Source organism: Squalius cephalus (genome assembly GCF_949319135.1).
Source record: "Squalius cephalus genome assembly, chromosome: 1".
NCBI lineage: Eukaryota > Metazoa > Chordata > Actinopteri > Cypriniformes > Leuciscidae > Squalius > Squalius cephalus.
In genome coordinates this window covers 5,943,688-5,952,889 of record NC_137122.1, presented here as the reverse complement: position 1 = coordinate 5,952,889, position 9,202 = coordinate 5,943,688, and positions in this window count along the sequence as shown.

Below are 9,202 nucleotides of genomic sequence, written 5' to 3'. Positions count from 1 at the left end.
TGTCTGAAGTTCATGTATGCTATCTGCAGCACAAAAGGATTCAGACAGGATGCTTCAAACCCTGGATGGAGTGTGAGGCAGGTAATGTCTTCTGGGGGATCTAGGGTTTGGACAAGGGTCCAATAGGCGTCGACCTCCCTACAGCACACACTCTCCACTGCTGATGGCATAGCCTCACATCTACCACACAAGCACCTGTTAAACAAAATGTGCTAAGATAAACTCACTCTCCTTCCCTCCTTGTAGCTCTAGTGGTTGGTGTAAGACCTTGTAAGAAACGACATGTAGACTACCTACTTACTTCCTAAAGCTTATGTAAATATGCACTGTAAAAAGACGACCCCCCCCCCCCCACACACACACATTTCTGCACAGTATAGGCTGTCAATTAGATGCATTTATCTGCATGCCTTACACCCAGTATCCCTCCACGTGACAATAAAATATCCTTGTAACAATGACTATATTTACATGAACAGCATATTCCCGTCCTAACCGGAACACTAACTGCTTTCATACATGTACTCCGCAGTACATGCGAGCTCATTTACATAATGTCCGTCGGAAATACTAGGAGGGGAATAGTATAACAGCCGGCTAAGTTCGGAATTCCAGCTGGCCGGTTATGTTGTTCAGATATACGGCCCAAACGCTTGACATCTGCAGAAGCAGAACATGCGGACACCTAGGTCTGAAAGCAGCTACTGATTAAAAAAATCAGCTAGCAATTTCTACAAAATTTCACGATAAACTATGTTGTGCAGAAATGCACAGCTTTTCCATCCCTGTCCAGACTAGCTGACCGTCACAGATGTAAGCTAACGTTATAGCCTACAGCAGTGGTTCCCAAACCTGTCCTGAAGGACCCCCAACACTGCACGTTTTCTTTGTCTCCCTAATCAAACACACCTGATTCAACTCATCAGCTCATTATCACATGGGTTAATGAGCTGATGAGTTGAATCAGGTGTGTTTGATGAGGGAGACAAAGAAAACGTGCAGTGTTGGGGGTCCTTCAGGACAGGTTTGGGAACCACTGGCCTACAGCATTCATTAGAATCTGGGATCTAAACTCAACATTTTAAGACACATGTTGCATATGGTGACAATCTACATGGATGCTTGAAAAACAACAAAGTCGACAGCAATATTGCAAAATATGATTTATTAAAGATGCAATGTGATAAACATGGAGACAACGTTAGCCACAATTAGCTATAGCCTGTGGTCACTCACCAAGACACCTGCCCAATTCTCCACCGATTCTCCTCACACCACAACTCTATCTCTCTCCTCTGTCCATTTACCCTTCCCCTTAACTCTGCCTGACCCCTCTCTTGCCTAGGTGGCTCATAATTATACGGCAATGGCCCATCGTAAGAGTTTACATTAACCCCTACTGCAACCTCTTCACTGTCTGACTCCATTACGAAGAGATGAGATTTACCGGCCGTTGCGTCACTTCCGATCAGAGCGTTTTTGACAGCGGAAGTAATTTTACTCACACTTTCTTTTTAAAAACTTTTTTCATGCACATTTATGATTAATTTCTTCACGCAAATCGAGTTCCTACACTATTTATCTACACGTTCATTCACAGGGATCTTCAACTTGAAAGATGGACTTTAAGCATAAAGATAGATCAAGCACTATCCGGTCATTAAAATTGTGTAGGCCACACAATGTGTACGGTTTACAACACATTCAGTGATTAATGAAAGCACAGCAAATCTACCTCAGTGGATTGTCATAAGACATAGTTTCATTGACCTACCTTCAACAATACGCGAGTTGGTGAGGATGTTGGCCTTATTTGTAATGAGGATTGTGTCACTCATAGGTACATTGCCAGGGCACTGCTGGCACATCATCTCCAGTGGAATGAGGTGCCTTGGGTATTCTTTTTCCAATAATGGATGCCGTAAATGTTCTGGCAGAACAGCAGGTAATTTTTTGAACTTCAAAATATACTCAACCATGGCTTTGAACTTTTGGTCATCTTTTGAAGGATATGGAATTTTACCCAGCTCAACCTCATCATGACGGCCTCCATCCTCTGTTGGTGTTTGAAATTCCACCTCCTCAGTGCAGCGGACTTTCCTGAACAGCTCATGGTGAGTCTGAAATAAGTGCCATTTTGCAAAGTACTTGTGTTGGCATGATCTCTTCGTCATTGCACAAGGACAGTGCCACAAATTCTTTTTTGTGTCATATGACACTATGACTGTAAAATGAAACAGTTGGCTCATAAACGGATATGTATTTTTTGGACTGAGGGATTCCAATTTGGTAGTATACAGACAGAGGTATATGGTTTGCATTTGCAAGGTTTTGCAGATTAAGGCAGACCGTCTTTGTATCATTGCCAACCACCGGCTTTTCACCATCCCATTAAGTGTTCCCTCACTAAGTACAGGAGAGGAGACATAGGATGTGCAGTAAGTTAATGATTTAAAGTGTACACATTGATGTGCTTTCAACCTACATCTCCATGCCAACTCCATGTTCACCTGGCACTCAGCAGATTCACAAAAAAACATGTTGATTTTACCCCCAGACTTTATCTTGAACGTGCAGAGGTGTAGTTGCCCCGTGAAAAGATTTGTGAACAGTATAAACTCCATTCTCTGGGTCTATGCATTCACTTGGAAGGTGTGAACATGCTGTTATGTCCTTATGTTTTCCTGTGTGTTTCCTTTCTATGTGCCTTTTAAAGGGGCCCCAGGCAACTCTGAGTGTTTTTTCTCTACGAAGTTCCCCCTAGTGTCTTGTAGTAAATGCTTTCATACACTCTGTCGTAAAAACGAACTGTTGCCACCCCACCCCCCTCGCCACGAGCAACCCAGCTGATCAGCTGTCAACCCAGCTGAGCAGAGGAACCGGCTATTTCAAAACCAGTTATGTCTACCGAGGCAAGTAAAGCAATATTTTCTATTACTACTGCTTTCGTGTTTGTTTGTTTTTGGGAGAGTGGGCATGAGCATAAAATATATATATATCGGAGGCTAATATTTGTCTAAAGTTATATTAGCAAGGTTCATCTAGTAGAATGACGGTTACCTTTGCCTGTCTAAGAAAACATCAGAACGTTTTTTTTCTAGCTCGATCATGATATGTGCAACATGTTTATTGCCTATTATCAGACGCGTTGACTTAGTGACATAAAATAAAAGTGTAAATTACACAAATAAAACCGACAGAGGAACGGCCACACAACTACAGAAATCAAACGTGTTTGCTAATGACAATGCCTAACATCACAGTTATAGTATAGCGTAACGTAACTAGTAAGCCCGTAACAGACAGCGATCATAATAAAAAAACTTTACAGACAATAGCAAACATCCTGAGGTCACAATTACTTGAAATTTAAATATTAAACACAGTTTATTCCAAAGATACTTACAAGTGCAACAGCAATAAGGCCAGGTCAGCATCCGTTTTGCAGGCTTTTCTCTCAGTTCTCACCATTCTGAAAAAGCCGGTCCGATATTTAACTTTACTCGAGTCTGACTTATTGCTCGGTCAGTCTCCCGTTTCCTCTTTCATTGGTCCTCCGACAAAGATTTCCTAGCTTTCTGCTTCTTTTTACAGGCTCAGCCATAACTAAATCTATCGTTGCCCTTTGCTTAGCTAGCCGGTGCTTAAAGGGGGGCGTGTAATTACGTGTGCAGTGCCGTCAAGCAATTCGTTACATCGCGAGACCTGATATCACACGATACTTCCTGACACCGACCCGCGTCCCAAAGTTGCAAGTGAGTTTTTTCCGCTCTCGGGCACCAGGGGCAGGGCCGGAGTGGGGCCACTTTTCAGCCCGGGAGTTTCAGGCCCAAGACCGGCCCACTTTTTCCATGGTGGAAGTCCAAATTAGCACTTTTTCTAAATTGGATAAATGAAGCAACAGTTCAGCTCTTACTATTGTGTAGTTTGTATTAATACCATGGGTTAACAAATAATGTAAAGGTTAAATAATAATTCACTTAGACTTTATAAGAAGCAATTGCGACTTTATTTCACACAATTCTGACTTTATATTTCGCAATTCTGACTTTATAACGCGACTTTATATCACAATTCTGACTCTATATCTTGCAGTACTGACTTTATAAGCAACTGCAACTTTATTTCACGCAGTTCTGACTTTATAAGAAGCAATTGCGACTTTATTTCACACAATTCTGACTTTATATCTCGCAATTCTGACTTTATAACACACAATTGCGACTTTATATCACACAATTCTGACTATATCTTGCAGTTCTGATTTTATAAGCAATTGCTACTTTATTTCACGCAGTTCTGACTTTATAAGCAATTGCGACTTTATTTCATACAATTCTGAATTTATATCTCACAATTCTGACTTTATAACACGCAATTGCAACTTTATTTCACGCAATTTTGACTTTATATATCGCAATTCTGAGAAATAAAGTCAGAATTGCGAGATGTAAACTCGCAATTGTGAGATAAAAAGTCGCAATTATCTTTTAAAATGTTTTATTCTGTGGCGGAAACAAAGCTTCCATACCTCCTGGCCTCTTCCTCCCATCCATCCTCCCTGACGTGTACCGTTACGGTAGGGCCGGCCCAGCTTTCGGTAGGCGCCGGTGGTGCCGCGGTAGCCTACCTGAGAAAACGTTTTGGAAAAGACGGACTAACCCAACCAACTCTATCGGAGGGGAGGGGAGAACTCCCTCACATGGTACAACCCATGCAGAGGCTGCGCGCTGCGGTGTCAGAATGCGAAACGTGTGTAGCCCATGTAACTAACGTGACATTGAAATGTGACAAAAAAAAAAAAAAAAAATTCCTCGACCGGCCCAAAAGTGAAGCGGCCCACCGGGAATTCTCCCGATTCTCCCGATTACCCACTCCGGGCCTGACCAGGGGGGTGCGAAACCACCACCATTCAACCCGAAATAAGTAATATAACCATTCCACTGACTCCGAAGCTGTTCAGTTAAGGTTAAAAAGTTACCTAGAGCCCCTTTAAAATCGATTCTGTTCATGATAAGCTGCCATATGGGACAATTTTTACGCAGTACTTGCTTCACGTTTTTTTTTTTTTTTTTTTTACAACAGAAAAAAAAAAACAAGTCGACAAAGGTAATACAAAAAAAAAAAAAAAAAAAAAAACAACACATAAAATAAAAAATAAATAAACACATACATACATACATCCTTAATATGTCAGCCATTTTCACATTTATACTGAAAATTAACTCTATGACAGCCAAAAACAGAAAAAGATTGAAAAAGCATAAAAAATAAGTATTTATTGTTCTTTATCCCATTTTTTTGTAAATGCTAATTTTTTGCCAACTGATTGTGGCCTGCTTTTATCTTTTATCATATTCTTAGTCAATAAATAATAATGTTTTAGGAACATAACAAATAATTCTAATTTAAAGGTGCTGTATGTAGGATTCAGCGAACTCTAGTGGTGATGTTTCAGATTACAACCTATAAGTTTACAAGCGCGTGCTCTTGCCATTGCGCGTGCTGACCGTGCTCGAATTTATGAGCGAGCACTGTGTGTGCATAGACAGTATATAAACGGCACTGTGGGTACCTTCCAGACTGAGACGCAACACACTGGAGAAAGCATCACACAACATGCTGGAAACTCAGGTAAACTCCCACTGCAACGTTACAATAATAGGCTACTTTTATCAGCTTGACGTTGAACTAATGCTCCATGCTCGTACCATGATAAGTATGGAACACTATCAACCGTGCCGAATTATGCCACTGCAAGCACCACTTCACATTTTCTTCAGGAAATGTACATTCTAGGTTTGTAGATAAGGTTTCTCCATGATTCAAATGGCCTGCCGATGTTGATCCGTGTTTTCACCCGAAGTTCGTCCAATTCACGTCTGGCCTTACTAGCTTCAGCAGAAAATATTTGTTTTTTGTTTTTTATCAATATGTGGAGTTTGTGTTGGAGTCTGTGTTGTGCTGGGAGCAGGTCGTTTCTTAGTGTTATCAGACATGTCATAAGTTGCATAAGTCATAAGTCCATGTCATAAGTTGCAGTGTCGTCGCTGTTGAGTGCAAAGTCAGTAGGCTAGATGAGGCAAGAGGCTCGGGAGCGCGCGTGCAGGTCACGTCACTGGATTTTGTGGTAAATCCGACCCGGCACCTTCAAATAAAAATAAGAATACCTGCTTTTCAAGGTAATAGCAAAACCTGCAAAGTGGATCATTTTAATGTGAAATTACAACCCCTTCACACACATGCAATAAAAAAAGGGATTAATTTTAGTAGAAAAGTTACATACAGCACATTTAATATGTTTCTCTCTTTTGAAAATAAAATATTTACCAAGAAGCACAATGGTATTTAACAACATGTTTTCTTCTTCATGCACACCCCAAATTATATATATTGGTGACATTAGTAAGATAAGATAGGGTTCACGCGGAACCTTTGTATTTGCGTACTCTGGGTGGCTGGCACAGTGAAGATTGTTGGAGCTGGGACGGTGGAAGTACTTGGAGCTGGGACAGTGGAAGTGCTTGGAGCTGGGACGGTAGAAGTACTTGGATCTGGGATGGTAGAAGTACTTGGAGCTGGGACAGTGGAAGTGCTTGGAGCTGGGACGGTAGAAGTACTTGGATCTGGGATGGTAGAAGTACTTGGAGCTGGGATGGTGGAAGTACTTGGAGCTGGGACGGTAGACGTGATTGGAGCTGGGACAGTGGAAGTACTTGGAGCTGGGACGGTGGAAGTACTTGGAGCTGGGACGGTGGAAGTACTTGGAGCTGGGATGGTAGAAGTGCTTGGAGCTGGGAAGGTGGAAGTACTTGGATCTGGGATGGTAGAAGTGCTTGGAGCTGGGATGGTAGAAGTGCTTGGAGCTGGGACGGTGGAAGTGCTTGGAGCTGGGACGGTGGAAGTGCTTGGAGCTGGGACGGTAGACATGCTTGGAGCTGGGACAGTGGAAGTACTTGGAGCTGGGATGGTGGAAGTGCTTGGAGCTGGGACGGTAGACGTGCTTGGAGCTGGGACAGTGGAAGTACTTGGAGCTGGGACGGTGGAAGTACTTGGAGCTGGGACGGTGGAAGTACTTGGATCTGGGATGGTAGAAGTGCTTGGATCTGGGATGGTAGAAGTGCTTGGAGCTGGAATGGTAGAAGTGCTTGGAGCTGGGAAGGTGGAAGTACTTGGATCTGGGATGGTAGAAGTGCTTGGAGCTGGGATGGTAGAAGTGCTTGGAGCTGGGACGGTGGAAGTGCTTGGAGCTGGGACGGTGGAAGTGCTTGGAGCTGGGACAGTGGAAGTGCTTGGAGCTGGGACGGTGGAAGTGCTTGGAGCTGGGACGGTAGAAGTGCTTGGAGCTGGGACGGTAGAAGTGCTTGGAGCTGGGAAGGTGGAAGTGCTTGGAGCTGGGACGGTAGAAGTGCTTGGAGCTGGGAAGGTGGAAGTGCTTGGAGCTGGGACGTTAGAAGTGCTTGGAGCTGGGATGGTGGAAGTGCTTGGAGCTGGGACGGTGGGAGTATTTGAAGCTGAGATGGTGGAAGTACTTGGAGCTGGGACATTGGAAGTACTTGGTGGAAGTACTTGGAGCTGGGACGGTGAAAGTACTTGGAGCTGGGACGGTGAAAGTACTTGGAGCTGGGACGGTGGAAGTACTTGGAGCTGGGACGGTGGAAGTACTTGGAGCTGGGACGGTGGAAGTACTTGGAGCTGGGACGGTGTAACACAGTGGGGTTTTTAATCAATCACCAAGGGGGCACGAGGTCTCTATCTTGCCTTCGACTTTCACGAGTGCTGCTTTTGTGGGCAAACCAGCACTCCCTTTTGATCAGAGCGGCACACATTCCTGGTCACTGCAACAGTGTGGCAGACTCACTCTCTCCATCGGGTCCGAAGTTAGGGGACTGGTGTCTCCACAAGGCGGTAGTTTAGTCAGTTTGGGGACTTTATGGGACCGCAGCAGTCAACCTCTTTGCCAGCAGAAAGACAACACATTGTCCGCTGTGGTTCATGGATCAAGAGGAGCAGGGATCACTAGGCCAGGATGCCCTGGCCCACGACTGGCCACACCTCCTCCTCTATGCTTTCCCTCCAATTCCACTTCTCTGGCCTGTGCTGAGGCGTGTGCAGGTGAGACGACACAAGCTTATTCTAGTGGCACCCTGCTGGCCAGCGAGACCATGGTTCAGTCTGCTGTTGGCTCTTACGTAAATGGAAGATCTTTGTTTCATGGTGTACAGATCGGTCTGTTAACCCAGTCACTTGCTCCATCAGATCAGGGTTTAATTCTTACAACATTTATTGGACACTGGGCGCTCCCCAGCGACTCTAAGGGTATTCGTGGTGGACTTGTCACCACATCGGAACCCCTTTGGGGGGATATCGATTGGTGCGGAAAAATTGGTGGTGGCTTTCCTTAAGGGAGCAGTACATCTTAATCCACCGGCACAGATAATGCATACCCAGTGGGATCTTCAGATGGTGCTTAACAGTCTGCGTTTACCGCCTTATGAACCACTTGAACAAGCTGATATTAGTAGTCTTTCGATGAAGACTGCTTTTCTCTTGGCTATAACGTCATACAGAAGAGTAGATGAGCTTCATGCCCTCTCGGTGAGTACACAGTATCTCAGATGGGCTCCTCAGATGAGTACAGTCAGGTTACACTCTGGCCGAATCCAGCTTTCCGACCTAAAGTGTTGTCTGATCGCTTTGTGAACCAACCCATTCAGCTTGCGACGTTTAATCAAGAGGCTTCCCAGACAACTGTGTGTCCAGTGAGAGCATTGCGACAGTATGTGTTGAAGACTACTTCATGACATACCATGATCAGCTGTTTGTCCGTTTTAATGCCTGTAAGATGCCTGTAAGCAAAGGTTGTCTCAATGGGTGGTGAATAGGGGTGGTGTGGCGCAATGGAAAAGACACATGCCTTTGGTGTGAGAGACCCGGGTTCGAATCCACTGTGAGACACCAATGTGTCCCTGAGCAAGACACTTACCCCTAACCCCTAGTTGCTCCAGAGGCGTGCGGCCCTGGCGTGCGGTCCTGAGCTGCAGTAGGCAACCAGTTACTTATAGTGCAGCGTTTTGCATGGCGTCCCGACTGCGTATAGCTACACAATACGAAGTGACCGTTCGAAAGAGAACTACTCGGTTACTATCGTAACCTCAGTTCCCTGAGAGTAGGGAATGAGTATTGCGTAGCCGGCTGCACT